At 51.4% G+C, this 13,811-nt stretch overlaps 1 protein-coding gene across 1 annotated transcript in view; it reads left to right on the top strand.

The window, feature by feature from the left end:
* The window catches only part of LOC149367028 (putative PDZ domain-containing protein PDZK1P1), a 108,134-nt gene that overhangs the window by 81,324 nt on the left and 12,999 nt on the right, over nucleotides 1–13,811 (top strand). The window lies entirely within an intron of this gene.

The following is a 13,811-nucleotide window of genomic DNA, read 5'->3' as shown; positions in this document are numbered from 1 at the left end:
CTTTTACGTGCGATATCATCTATGATAATATTATGCATTAGAATGTAGATCTATTGACTTGACTCAGTGGAGTAGTAACTGGATAGGCGAGCTGCAGACTGAAGGTTGTCCCGACGGAGCGCGTGTTTTCGATCACCAGTACGTGTTCAGCATCCTTGCGCTGAGCTTGCTCTTGTTCCCATTCAGAACATTTCATGCACAGGATTGTAAGCACGACCGCTACCGATTTCAGCTGCTTTTTCCGCACACATGTCAGAGGTATCTGGGGGGTAAAGGTTTATCTATAGTATCTTTCTGCTGTTGGTATCTACCTTAGCTTGGTTTGGTTTATTAAGGTTTTACGTTCCAAAGCGACTCAGGCTATGAGGGAAGCCGTAGTGAAGGGCTCCGGAAATTTCGACCACCTGGGGTTCTTTAACGTGCACTGACATCGCACAGTACACGCGCCTCTAGAATTTCGCCTCCTTCGAAATTCGGCCGCCGCGGCCGGGATCGAACCCGCGTCTTTTGGGCCAGAGCAGAGAGCCGTAACCACTGAGCCACCGCAGCGGTGCGGTATCTACATTATTCATAGGAAAATATGCGCGATTTCATTACATTTTCCACACTTAGCCAAACGCCTACGCAACGCTCTCACACGCGGCGAGAGCTCCTGAATAACATAACGCGACTTCGGACCTCAGAATTAGTGAAAGCTGGATTAGCTGCTCATATCTATTCAAGCTTTTATAAATTAAGCGAAAGTACGTTTTTATGCACCAGGTTGCATAAACCATGACAAAATTTGTTTTCCGTTGGCGCTGCGACTCAGTTGAGCTCACAGCGGTAATTTGTTGATAAACTGGCGCGACAACAAGAAAGCCGTTTGTGGAAGGGGGGGGGGGGGGGGGGGCTTTATGGCCGGCAGGAAGGAATAAGAGTGCATGGGAATTGGAACTGCATACTAGCCGCACACCTAATTCTTGATATTGAATGAAAAGTTTCTTTGCGGTGGAGCACCAAGACGGAATTCGATATAAGCACGAGCGCGTTCTAAGCGCCGGCACAATTAACCTGAATGTCAAACTAAATGCCATTAAAACGCGTCAATGCTATCGCTTTGATAACGTAAATACTTCCTGCAACACAGCCACGCAGCGGAAGTATGCTCGACAATGCTTTTTTAGCGCCCGAAGCGCGGCTATATGCAGGCGCGGCCGCGGAACTGCCGCAGCCCCGCAGTCCCCAAAGAAACGCCCGCACCGCGGCGCGCCAGTCGGTGCAAAATGGCCGCGCCCAGGAGAGGCTCAAAAATCTGGTCTATAGCGCAGCTTAGACGTGCGTCTGTACGGGCTCGTCATGGGACTCGTTAACCGGCGCGGTTTCTGTAATCAGCGGCGCGCGATTGCGCAATGTAGGAGATTCCGGAGAGGGTTTCGCCGTGACTCTGCACCGCTCTGTACTGGTATACGCTGCCCCGCCTGGACTGTATGGCCTCCGCGGTGTCGGTGGCGACATCGCGCGCAGCCTCGTCTAACCACGATCGGCCGGAATTTGCGTGCCTGTAGAATGTGCGACTTTACCTATATCCCTCTGGAGAAAAGTATACAACAGCTGTATCTCACCGGTACTCACCTATGGGGCAGAAACGCCGAGGCTAACAAAGAGGGTTTAGATTAAGTTACGGACAACGCAGCCAGCTATAAAGAATAATGATAAGTATTACGTTAAGAGATCGGAAGCGGGCAGAGTGGGTGAGGGAACAAACGCGGGTTAATGATATCGTCGAAATCAAGAGGAAGAAGCGGGCTTGGGCAGGGCATGTAATGAGAAGGCAAGATAAGCGCTGGTCTTTAACAACGGAGTGGATTCCAAGAGAAGGCAAGCGTAGCAGGGTACGGCAGAAAGGGGATGAGATTAAGAACTTTGCGGGGATACGGTGGCCGCAGCTGGCGAAGGACAGGGTTAATTGGAGAGACATGGGAGAGGCGTTTGACCTTCAGTGGGCGTAGTCAGGCTGATGATGATGATGGAAATGTGCGACTGGCCGCCCCTCGCGAAAATACAGGCTGTGGTGACCGCATGAAGATCATACCGGTCGTAGGTAATTTTCGCGCCAGCAGGTATGTAATATGCTGAGATATCGCGGCAGCAATAGCCGTTCATGCATATTCCCGCGAAGCACTTCGTTGCGATGCGCGTTGGACTGAGAATTGGGAATAAAAAAAGTCATCGTTACTAAGCGCCTACACCTCGAACTGGGTGCGCTGTGCCGCTGCGCACGCGTCTGCGCATGCGCGTTCGTCGCTGACTCTATGAACGCCGCATCAGTGCAATTTCTGGTGCCCCGCCTTTTATACCTATGTAAACACGGTCGACCGGTCCTGTTTTATGGCAGGCGTATAGTTCAGAAGCATCATCTGGGCCCCAGCACATGCGGGGATAGAGGGAAATAAGGTAGCGGACACTACCGCCCGCGCGCTTAACCACCGGGCATCGCCTCTCTCGCCGCCTGATCCGGCTACTGATTTTAATCCGGCTATTACTTTTCGGGAGATCTCTCTCCTGTATCAAGACGCTCACGGCCGATACCCACCCCCCTGTAAAGGCCTCAAGAAGGCAGAGGAGCGTTGGCTACTTCGCCTCTACACCAACACGGTACTGTGCCCGGCAGTGCTCAAACATTTCAATTCGGCCTTTTCGGGCGAGTGTCCACACTGTGGGGAAGTGTTTGCGGACACGTATGATCACATGGTGTGGGCATGCCCTGCCAATCCTGCTTTCCCACCCCACCCGAGAGGACTGGGAGGCTGCCCTGCTCGGCTGCTCAACTCTCCAGGACCAACGAGCCCTGGTGACAAGAGCCCGGGCCGCCGCGGAGGCCACAGGGGTCCCGGACTAGGGACCGCTCCCAGTGATTGTGAGGGCCGGGCCCTTCAGGCACGGTCCAAGCAATACTTCTGTATATAGTATAAATAAATGTTTTACACCACCACCAGAGGAAACTTTCAGTTCAGTAGACACGCCTGAATTTCAAGCGTGCTGCCTGGCTCTTATTTCCTGCTGGACAGCTGCCACTGGGTGGACTGGTACTGTGGTGGGATCGGAAATTTTTTTTTCCACCGCCCACACTTGGCGTGATCGGTTATAGACGGAAAGCTTGCGTAGAGGTAGGAAACACGTAGAACTAAGGGCCTCGTGGGGGGCGAGCACTTTACCGGAAAACCAGTGACTGCTGTCTAAAATTAGTTTCTGTAAGATAGTTTTAGCATCGCCGTACGGTAAACAGGGTAACTTAGGGTAATTACTTCCGTGCGGCAAGTGTGGCTGTGGTCGGGTGCAACTCAAGAAGCGGCAGGTGTCCCTTAAAGGACGACCGTCCAGCCGATGCCGTCGACCGATTTTCGTCCAATTAAGCCGAATCGGGCATGGTTATTCCCCGTTCATTTGCCGCCACCTGCGATTTCAACGCCATTGGCTGGCCGAGCCTCCCTTGAAGGGCATTCGCCGCTTCTTGCTTGAGTTGTATATACGACTATATATGTAATCAGCCAATAGCAACGGCAACGCGCTGCCGTATTTGCGCGTACGGCTGCGCTAAAACTCTCCATTGTCGACTATTGCTCGAGGAGCGCTCCAGATAAGTGTGGCGCTGACTGTATACATTCCGTACATCAGAACGGGGGCCGGCGCTTCGGATCGGCTTTGTCACAGAATTACCGGGAGTGTTTTGCGGCCACTTGGGCAATAACTGCAAAGCAACGCCCCCTCAGTTGGCGGTGCACGGGCACCACCTGCGTCTTATCTGCGGGTCGCTCCCTGTATGCATACACCCCCTGCCGTTTCGTTTGCCCCGGGTCGCTCTCGTTATCCTGCCGGGGTTTTACTTTTCTCCCGAGTCGCCGTCCCTGTTTCTCCGCGCCCCCGACGCGTTGGCGGCGGCGGTTATCGCGGGGGGGACATTGTCTCGAGCTCGGCATGCAGCCGAAGAAGATACGCGCGGTCCCCCTTATCTCTCCGCCGCTGCCGCTGTTGCGGTCCTGGCATTCCGACCCTCCTCCCCTCTCCATTGTTTCTGCTCGGTTTCGTTTGCCTTTGGCGGAGGAAGAAAGAGTAAACCCGCGTTCAAGGTGACCCGATTCTCCTCCGCCGCTCGTTTAGCCGTCCCGTCGGCCTAATGTCTTTTTCTCTCTACACTGAATGGACGTTCCTGCATTCCCAGACCACGCGTGCGCCGTTTGAATTAGCCTACGCGTGGAATGTCCTGCCTGGTCTTGTTAATGCGAAACCATTTCTAGGCTATGCCGGTGGGGTTGTGTCACCAAAACATTTCTGCAAAATGTGCCTTCAAGACGTGTCCGCAGTAGTTGTGACGTTCTCAGAAGAGGTAGCATCAAGCGAGTGGCTGTAATCGAAAGAGGGTGATGTGAGGATGCTGCACAAAAACAATTATGTCAGCTGGGAAGACGTGTCCGCAGTAGTTGTGACGTTCTCAGAAGAGGTAGCGTCAAGCGAGTGGCTGTAATCGAAAGAGGATTATGTGAAGATGCTGCACAAAGAAAACATATGTCGATAGGATGATTGGTCAATTAATTAGAGCCAAAAATGTAAAAACGTCGAAATAGCGTGGATGTCGATATAGTGAGTGGCCGGGAAAACAGCCGTGGACGGCAAAATAGTGCAATAATAGGCAAACGAGTGTAAATGGTTTGAAGTGAATTGAGTTGCATTTGATGAGTGATAATTGATCGAACAAGAAATTTCGTTGACATAGATTAATTAGTTATCCGCAGAAACCATTGGACGGTTGAATAGGCTGCACGGGGATATAGTAAGTGGACAGGAAAGCAAAGCAACCACGGCGTCAAATTTGAAAAACCGAATGGTTGAGATAAAAGAAGGTATAATCAGAGTAAATAAATCGATCTTTAATTAAAACACAATTACACTAACTAATTTGTTAAATTAATTAACGAACAAAAAGAAAATGATGAAGACAGGCGACGAGTGCCGAGGAGGCGTCAGTGCTTTCTCACTCTCCCAATGCGGGTCGCTGCAGTGATCTCTAATTTTTGTCTTGTACCCCCTGTCTGTGCGCTCGCCCGGGGCTGCGGATAAATGAATTAATAATTTGTGGCGAAAGTAAAGGCGCAGTAACTGTCTCACTTCTCGGCGAACACCTATATACACCGCGCCGGGAGGGAAAGGATCAAGAGGAGCCGTATGGTGGACGGCTACTTCGTAATTTCGGCCGCTTGGAGATCTTTAACGTGCGCTGACATCGCACAGCGCTCGGGCGCCTTGTACAGTCTTTGTCAAAAGTAACCAGGCTGCATGGTTTGCTTCTAGCTCGTACAGTGGAGCCCTTACAGCTTCCCTGAAGCTGAAATGGTCGTTAAAGGTGAAGACTGGGGGTCTTCTTACCTTCCAACAGCTTTTGTACTTCAGGAAAGCCACAGGGGCTCCACTATACAGGCTAGAAGCAAACCATGCAGCCTGGTTACTTTTGACAAAGGCTGTACGTTTCGTTTCCATCGAAACGGGACCGGGTTCAGACCCGGGTACTCCGACTCGGTAGCCGAACGCTGTAACCACTGGGTCGCCGCAGAGGGTGCGGCTGAGGACCTCTACGGGGCGAGAGCTGTTTGAGGGAGATGGAGACAGAAGTGAGGAAATGCGGATAGGGATGTTTGTTTTCTGCACTGTAAACGGCGTCATCGTTGGTGGCATAGTGTCACAAAGTTCGTGCATGCCTTGCGTTTCTTCATCTTTTGCAGCAGATTTAGGCAAGGCGGCTCAGTTTTTCAGAAAAGGTCGCAATGCGGCGGCGATGATTTTGACCACATCCCCCCCCCCCCCCCCCCCCCCGGCCCCAACCAACCATCAAGCCGCCCACGATATCCTGACACATAGTCGTGGGTTCGCCCATGGCGATGTGTTGAGCGCTCTAATTGGTGGGAATGAGGAGCTGCACAGCTGGCGGCGTGAACTCCTTCACCACTAGGAAAAGAATGGCATTTTTTTTTACGCAAACCACGCTTCATGTGCCCTTTGTTTCCCTACGCGTGCGCAATCGGTGTAGATATCGGCTGGCCTCTTTAGTTCATTGTCTCCGTTTTGCGTGGGTTCTGCAGCGTCTGCACTCGTTGCCGTGATATCCTCAGGGAACCGGGTCGAGTCAGCCTGGCTCTTTAGAAACAGCTGTCGTCCGAGGGGGGGTCGCCCACTGTTGCGTTGCAGCGCCTTTCGAGTGAAACGTTCGATCAATCGGCGGGGAAGAGGCCTGATCGTTCGCTCGACCCGCATCCGGGTGTCCGGTCGCTTATCGCGGTCTCGAGGCAGGGTTTTCCCGCGAGGCCGAAATCCGCCCATTGCTGTGACGGTGCAGCGTTGCACACTTTCCTCCACTGGCACGTGCTAACGCCCGAGAGAGAGGGAAAGGGGTAAAAATAAAAAAAAAAGAAACGCGCTATAAGGACGCCCAATGGGCATTGAAACTCTCTTGGACGTCTTACGGACGTTCAAGATGTCCGCAGGATGTCCAAGAGAGGTTGTGTTCATTGGAACAGTGTGGAGGTGTAACACTTCTATACTGTATACTGTAAAGTTTCAGAATACAGTTACCGAACACCGTTATACTATATCGCCACCCGGGGCTTATGGCGCATGCGCTTTTAGCCGCTGGCGATACCGGTGTTGGGTGCCAGTATACGGTGACGGTTTGCTGAAACTCGCTAGGCGTTTCACCGATGTTTGTTAAAAAATATTTCTTTTTTTAGTTAAAAAAATGTTTCAGCGTAGTACTAGAAATTTACCGTAGCACATACCGCTACCGCGTATCGCGCGCAGTCTCTGCACATGCGCAGACCGTCCTGAGATCGCCAGGTGGCGCCAGCTGCCGGCCAGCTGAGAGTAGACCTGCTGTATCGATACCGTTTCCGCTCGCCCTACGTGGTATAGGAGTGGCGGTATACGCGCTATTCTATAGATGTCTGTTGACACCGTTGGCGCGCTCGTCACAAATCAGCTAAGACGTGTTGGCAACTATACATGCAGGTTGTAAATCAGATTTAGTAGTTAACATTCTAGCTGTTGGAGTTAGGTTCCCGGTTGCGATTAGAGGTGTGAAGCTCTTCATCGGCAATTGTCGTCTTGAGCGTTCAGCAGTCCTTGAACGAAATATGGCCCTGCGCAGAGCAGCAGAATTGAAACACCTTTTTTGCGTGGATTGCTCCAGGACGCAGAAGGATTAGGAGTGGGGGTTGGGGGTTTAGTATTGTCGGGCTATTGCCGCCTGCGCGGCCGAATCTTTTCCTGAATCTCCTGAATCTTTTTACCCTTCTTCACGCTTATTTCGCTGGAACAGATTTGTGTTGTAGTCTGGACTGTAGACGGCCGTTTTCGCGTCCTCGTGCTCAGTAGCCGAACGCCTTAACCACCGAGGTAGGTATAACTGCGTTTAGCTCGCTCTGTGTCGACGGGAAAAACGAAACAAAATAATCGGTAGCTGGATAAAGAGAGCAGAAGGGTTTTAGCGGTGTCAGCCGTACTTAAAGGTGCCGCGATGACGTCCGCGAAGCGTCCCGCTGCTCTTGTGACGCTTCGTCGCCGTGTGGGAAGCACACAGCACCCATATAACACCGTATATGGGAATCGCAGCAAGATACACACAGCACACCGCTTACGCTATCGCGTGTCTGACGCTCGTGCGCGAGCTTGAGGGAGCTCGTCAAGATATAGGCGCGAGATATTCTCTTTTTTTTTCTTTCCTTCATAGAACTACCGGGGAGAAGGTAAGGCGCTGCCGCGGTGCTGGAATAGCTTTTTAGCACCGTGGGTGCGACGGTTGGTGACTGCCCGCGAGAACGGTGTGTGGAGATTTTCCGAGCTCGCCCTCTCTCCCCTTTACGGGACGCCTTATCAGCTTGCGTGCGTTTCCTGAACTCGCGCGAGGTGCGGTGTTACCGTCGTACTTTGTCCGGTGTGAAATTCAGTGGAAAACACGTGCGTTCGAGCGCTACTGGGAAGGGAAAAAAAAATTACGAGGAACTTTAGCGGCTAAAGTGGTGAAAGGCGAAAGCCTGAGTGCTGCATTCTGCTACGCGATTGTTCACATTCTGTTGGTGCATTAATTAACTGCCAATTAATGACGCTTAATCTTTGCCTTTAGGAGTGGAACGCGACAGCGTGTTGTAGCGCTGCCAGGGAGTCCACGGAATGCCACCACCCGTTCGGACGCTTTTTGAGGAAAGGAAATGGCGCTGTAATTCTCTGTAATATCGGTGGCCTGCATAACAATTGGAGAGAACTGACTGAAGCGGTTAGAACATCGCAAATCGAAAGGCTAACATCCACACCCGCAGGAAGGAAATACCTAGAGCTAGCGAAATGGGCAACCGTAGATAGCACAGTGAACACCAGAACAGATCTGGGAAGAGAAATAAGAGAGCATCTTATTATCGCTCCCATACCTAGAAACATGCATCCCATCCACGACAAAGGCAGAAGGAAAAGCAGGGTCGCACAGCTGGCTGCTAAGCTAGGCAAGATGCCACAGGGAACCGTGGCCTACACTGATGCCGCGGTAGGCACGCTAGGAGACACCGTCTTCGTAGCCGTCGGTGACTCAGGCAGAACGTTACGCGTTGTAAGACACCTTGACTTAAAACCCCTTGTGGCGGAGGAGGTTGCAATAGCGATCGCTCTAACTCAGCCAAGTACCAAATACGTAGTAAGCGACTGCAAAGCCGTAATTAGAAATTACATCAAGGGACGCATCCACGAAATGGCGGCTAAATATCTAGAAGACTTTATCCCAGCCCACAATAATCTAATCATCTGGACCCCAGCACACTCGGGTCTGGTTGGAAACGAGGCCGCCCACAGGCTCGCCCGCTCCTCTTTACCCCGGGGAGCCGTGGACACCTCATACGAATTCAGCACTAAAGAGGAAACCAACACCTTTAATAGCATCACAGACATTCAGAAAAAGAACAAAAGTATCTATCCTCCTCCGGATAGATCGCTTAGCTCGGCTGAGGCCTATGACTGGAGAAGACTCCAAGCTAGAAACTTCGCATCCCCGCTCTGGAGGAGCTGGGCAGGAGGTGACACGAGGGAGGATGCGGAGGTGTGCGAGGTCTGCGGGCATACCGCTACACTCGAACACGTACTATGGAGATGCCCCAGTGCCCCAGGATATGGCAGAATCAATAATGCAGAGGAATGGGAGACCATACTCAGAAGTGCCGACCTTAGCATACAACGATACGCTACCCGCCTGGCACAGGAAGCTGCGCGACTATACCGTTGCTAGTCTTCCAGCTGCGACGCTGCCCCTCCCCGGACGCCTGCGTGCGGACTCGGAGGGGCACGGGTCTTCTTCTGGCGGAAATAAAGTTTCTTCACTCACTCACTCGGTGGACACCTGAACCGCACAGTACAGGAAGGGAGGAAGTGGAGTGAAAGAAGAAAGAGAAAGAGGGGCCGTAATGGAGAAAATGAAAATTGTATTTGAGGGAAGGAAATTGCGCAGTAACTGTCGCATATTTCGGTGGACACCCGCCAAAATTCGCGCGCAGTGACTTCACGACCATTTCGACCAATCTGAAACGCGGAAAGTTTGCTAACACGTCTTGGTCACGACAGTGTGAGCCATTAAAGGCTTTCGCCTTAAAACGGTGATGGCAGCGACGTAGGAGCGAGAGGAAATGAAAAGGCGCGTTAACTGTCTCGCACATATCGGTGGACACCTTAACCGTGCCGTGAGGGATGGGAGGAAGACGCGGCAGTAGTAGAAGAAGGAACGGGAGGTGCTTTAGTGGAGGGCTGTGTAACGTGCACTGACATCGCACTGCACACGGGCGCCTTTTGCGTTCCGCCTCCATGGAAACGCGGCCGCCGCGGTCAGGTTCGAACCCGGGTACCGTATACATAGTCGGTATACGCCATACATCTGCTGTACATTCAGTTCAGCAGGGAAAGCGTATACGCCTTGGACAAATATAATACGCGCGATGCGTCCGATGCGGTTTGGCCGAGCGATAAGACGTCCGTTCGATTCTTCTCCGTGATATCCAAACAGGGATATCACGGTCGCGTGTGGCCTGCCGTCCGAAGGAAAAAGAAAACAAAATTCCTAAAGGATCCAAAACGTGTCCAGCGCGTTTGTTTGCTGTCGCACACACAAAAATATAAAGTGCTGGCACGGATTCCAATACCGCGGGAATATATCTGTACACTTCTCTGCGCTGCATTTTCCGAGGTCGCGCCGACGCAGCAGTGTTTATCGCGGGATCAGGTGTTCCGATGGAGTGTGTGTGTACGCAACAGGACGGGGTCGCCCTTGCATTCGCGGGATTCCGACATCGCCGTTTTGTGCGCGCGTACGGAAAGCCGAGAAATGTGTGCCAAGAACGTTTTGCGAAGTGCGAGGTACGCGTTGTGAAGCGCCGTCTTTTTTCTCTCCTTGTTTTTTTTTTTTTTCATGAAGTGAATAAAGCACTTTGGATTTCATTAGACTGAAGCGCAGCGGCCGAGTTCTCATTTGTAAAAAGTGGAGGGGGAGGGAGAATGAGAAGGAAAGAAGCAAATAATAGTGTAAGAAAAGAGCAAAACGCTGAATCAGCGTATGAGTATCGAGCGTTTGCTATATCGAACGAATATTGTGTCATTAGCCATATCTACTTTTTTATTGCCGAAGTATACAACGCAAGGCGACAAACTGTTTGATACCACTTCGAATGTCCTACGTCAATTAATTTGGTCGTAGGCCGCCGCGGTGCCTCAGTGATTACAGCACTCGGCTGCTGAACCGAAAGACGCGGTTTCGATCCCGGCCGCGGCGGTCGAATTTCGATGGAGGCGAAATTCTAGAGGCCCGCGTACTGTGCGATGTTAGTGCACGTTAAAGAACCGCAGGTGGTCGAAATTTCCGGAGCCCTTCACTACGGCGTCCCTCATAGCCTGAGTCGCTTTGGGACGTCAAACCCCATAAACCAAGCCAAACCAGTTTGGCCGTAATGGACTTTGGAGGTTTCAAGAAGTCACTGTTTGGGGAACCAAAGGTCGACGGTGCGAATCCCTGTGATGAGCGACGCTTTGATTCGACTAGTAATTGCATGCTCCGTAACGCGCTGAATCGTTTGATGCCACTCCGAACATTCAACGCCAATTAGGTGGTCCACAATCTGTGTACCAATGGTACCACGCACTGGTCCCACTTGAACGGCCTTGTGTTTCATACTAACGCGACCTCGAGAAACTAGAGTATTCGAGCTAACATTCTGCAAAGAACGGCTGTGTGTGTACTGAATTATTTGTTTGGTTTGTACACAATAAATTTCTCTTTGTGTGTTCCACTGTCGAAGCCGAGAATTAGGTTGACTAGCCGTCCCCACGCGCGCTGTGCGTGGTTTTCGAAGGAGAAGAAGAAGAAGAAGACTTTATTTCCACCATGTGCAGTACATAGATGGAGGACGACGGAAAAAAGCCGTCAATAGGCGGCTTGACGAGTCCGTCGCCCCACAGAACCCGAACGGTTCCCACACTCTGTTCTTGGAGGGGTCGCGGTTACCCCACAGACGGCTGTCAGGGGAGCTCTGCGTCGAATCACTTCGCGTCACGTGGAGCGTTGCTTAGCTGTCCGCAGCTGCGTGTCTTCCGCCGCTATAAATACGGACGCTTTGTTTTGGCTGTCACTTGTCCCCCCCCCCCCTCCCGTGCTGATTGTGGGAACGGAGACACGAACCTCGTGGGGTGACAGACTGCTCCCGGTAAGAGGTTTGTGTTGGCTGACCAGAATACACGAGTGCATCTTGGCCTACAAAGGAACTGCGGGAATGACGGCACGCGACTGGACCGCAGCTGTGACCTGGGGTTGTTTGAGCCAAGACCTACTGAACTACAGACCTGCACATATGGCGGGGTCCTATGGAGCAGCGTGCGCCAACTTTCGTTAGCTTATTGGCCGTTGAGGGCGCTCGTTGACCTGTTCGTCTGCTATCATCATCATCATCGTTTGCCATTTTGTGCACGCTATTTAATACTTTTGTTTCGTCTTCTTCTGCTATCTTAACGTCAGCAATAAAAATATCCACAATAACGACTTTTTTCGCGCTGGATGAGCATAAAAAACGTCTTTCTTTTTATCCGCTTTCTTTTCGTCAGCACCACCGTGCCTAGCATAGATAAATGGATGTTAATGATTACGTGGACAAACGACGAAACTGCCTTGTTTGAAATAAAATGATGGAGGAGGCCATCTTGGTCAACAGGTATAATGAAGCTCCACGCTTCCCGTAGGTGCCTTTCCCTAGCGGCAAAAGGCATGAACTAGAACATGCGCGCTGGAGCAGTGCCAAATGTGCAGGTCTGTAGTTCAGTAGGTCTTGGTTTGAGCGTCCGCCTTGCTTGCGGGAGGTGCGGGGTTCGATCCCCCGCTGCGGCGGTTCCTTTGGGGTGGAAATGCTTGCAAGAAAAAATGGTTGGTTAGGTTAGGTTTTATGGGGTTTAACGTCCCAAAGCGACCCAGGCTATGAGGGACGCCGTAGTGGAGGGCTCCGGAAATTTCGACCACCTGGGGTTCTTTAACGTGCACTGACATCGCGTTTTCGACTCCATCTCGTGCAGACCAAGCACGTTAGCCAAGGTGCCGTTGCGTCATTACAGCGAAACCAGATCAAATCAAATCATCATCGATACTATTTCTACCCGCCTGTCGTTAGGCATTTATACTGCTATGCATCAAGCGCCATTTGAGTGAAGCGGCTTCTTTTTTTTCGATTCCATACACTCAACTGAAAGGGGTGAAAAGGGAGTAACCAGTCCTCTAGTGCATTCCATTTTATGAAAGAGAGTGCGCTAGAGGACAGCTTAATCCTTTTTCATATTTGTGTTTCAGAGTGTAGTTTGTTCTTGTTGCCTCCCGTGCTGAGTGCCAGGTCCCAACCATAGCGGCATGTCCTCACCCGACCCTTGTATGTATAGCATAAAAGTGGAACATACAAACGGAACTGTATACAGTCGTTGGATTACCCGAACTCGCGGTCGCGATAGTTCCTTTCTGTTGCTCGCTACGCGCAGAAACCTCCGCGTGTGGAAACGGCGGCTCCATTTACAACGCCACTAACGTTCAAAATTAACTTTATTAACTAATCCGGAGCTCTGCACTTCAGCGTTCTTCACAGTTGAGCCGTACAGGATTATACTCTTGTTCCGAGTGTGATGCAAGGGTCGATTCGTTCGTAAATTGTAGTTTACCTGTTCGTTCCCGCATGCCTGATACGCGTGGGTCTAATTACACATGTACAGTCTTTGCCCAAAGTAACCGGGCACAGGTGGTCTGTTTGTTAGCCGCGTAGCGAAGCACTTACGGCTGTCCTTAAGCTCTGAATCTGTGTAGAGTAAGGTGAACCCTTGTCCTCACGTTTTGACACATTTCGATCTTCAGGGGTTCCGTAAAGGCTCCGTTATAGGCAAAAACCTGTTGCTCGGTTACTTTTGGTAAAGGGGGTACGTGATGCGCATTGTTTGTGCATAACTGTGCGCAGGGGTACGCATTGCCGAAAACTTAACCGACGGGAAGAGAACAGGGCGCGGTGACCCACGTATATGCACAGGATAGGCACTGCACTATTGACCGGTTGGAGTTCCTGTGTAGTGTACATTCAGGGACAGAAGTCTCCGGACCATGTGTTCCTCTAACGAAGCCGATAGCTCTGCTATTAGTCGGCGGCTGGAGACCTCACTTGTGGAGGTAAAAGTTAAATTTTTGTTCTTTCATCTCCACTAGTGCGGTCTCCAGGCGCTGTCTGATAGTAGAGCTGTAAGCT

This window comes from Amblyomma mixtum, chromosome 1 (assembly GCF_055824585.1).
Source record: "Amblyomma mixtum isolate Tamu chromosome 1, ASM5582458v1, whole genome shotgun sequence".
Taxonomy (NCBI): Eukaryota; Metazoa; Arthropoda; class Arachnida; order Ixodida; family Ixodidae; genus Amblyomma; species Amblyomma mixtum.
This window is presented reverse-complemented; position numbering and strand designations above follow the sequence as displayed.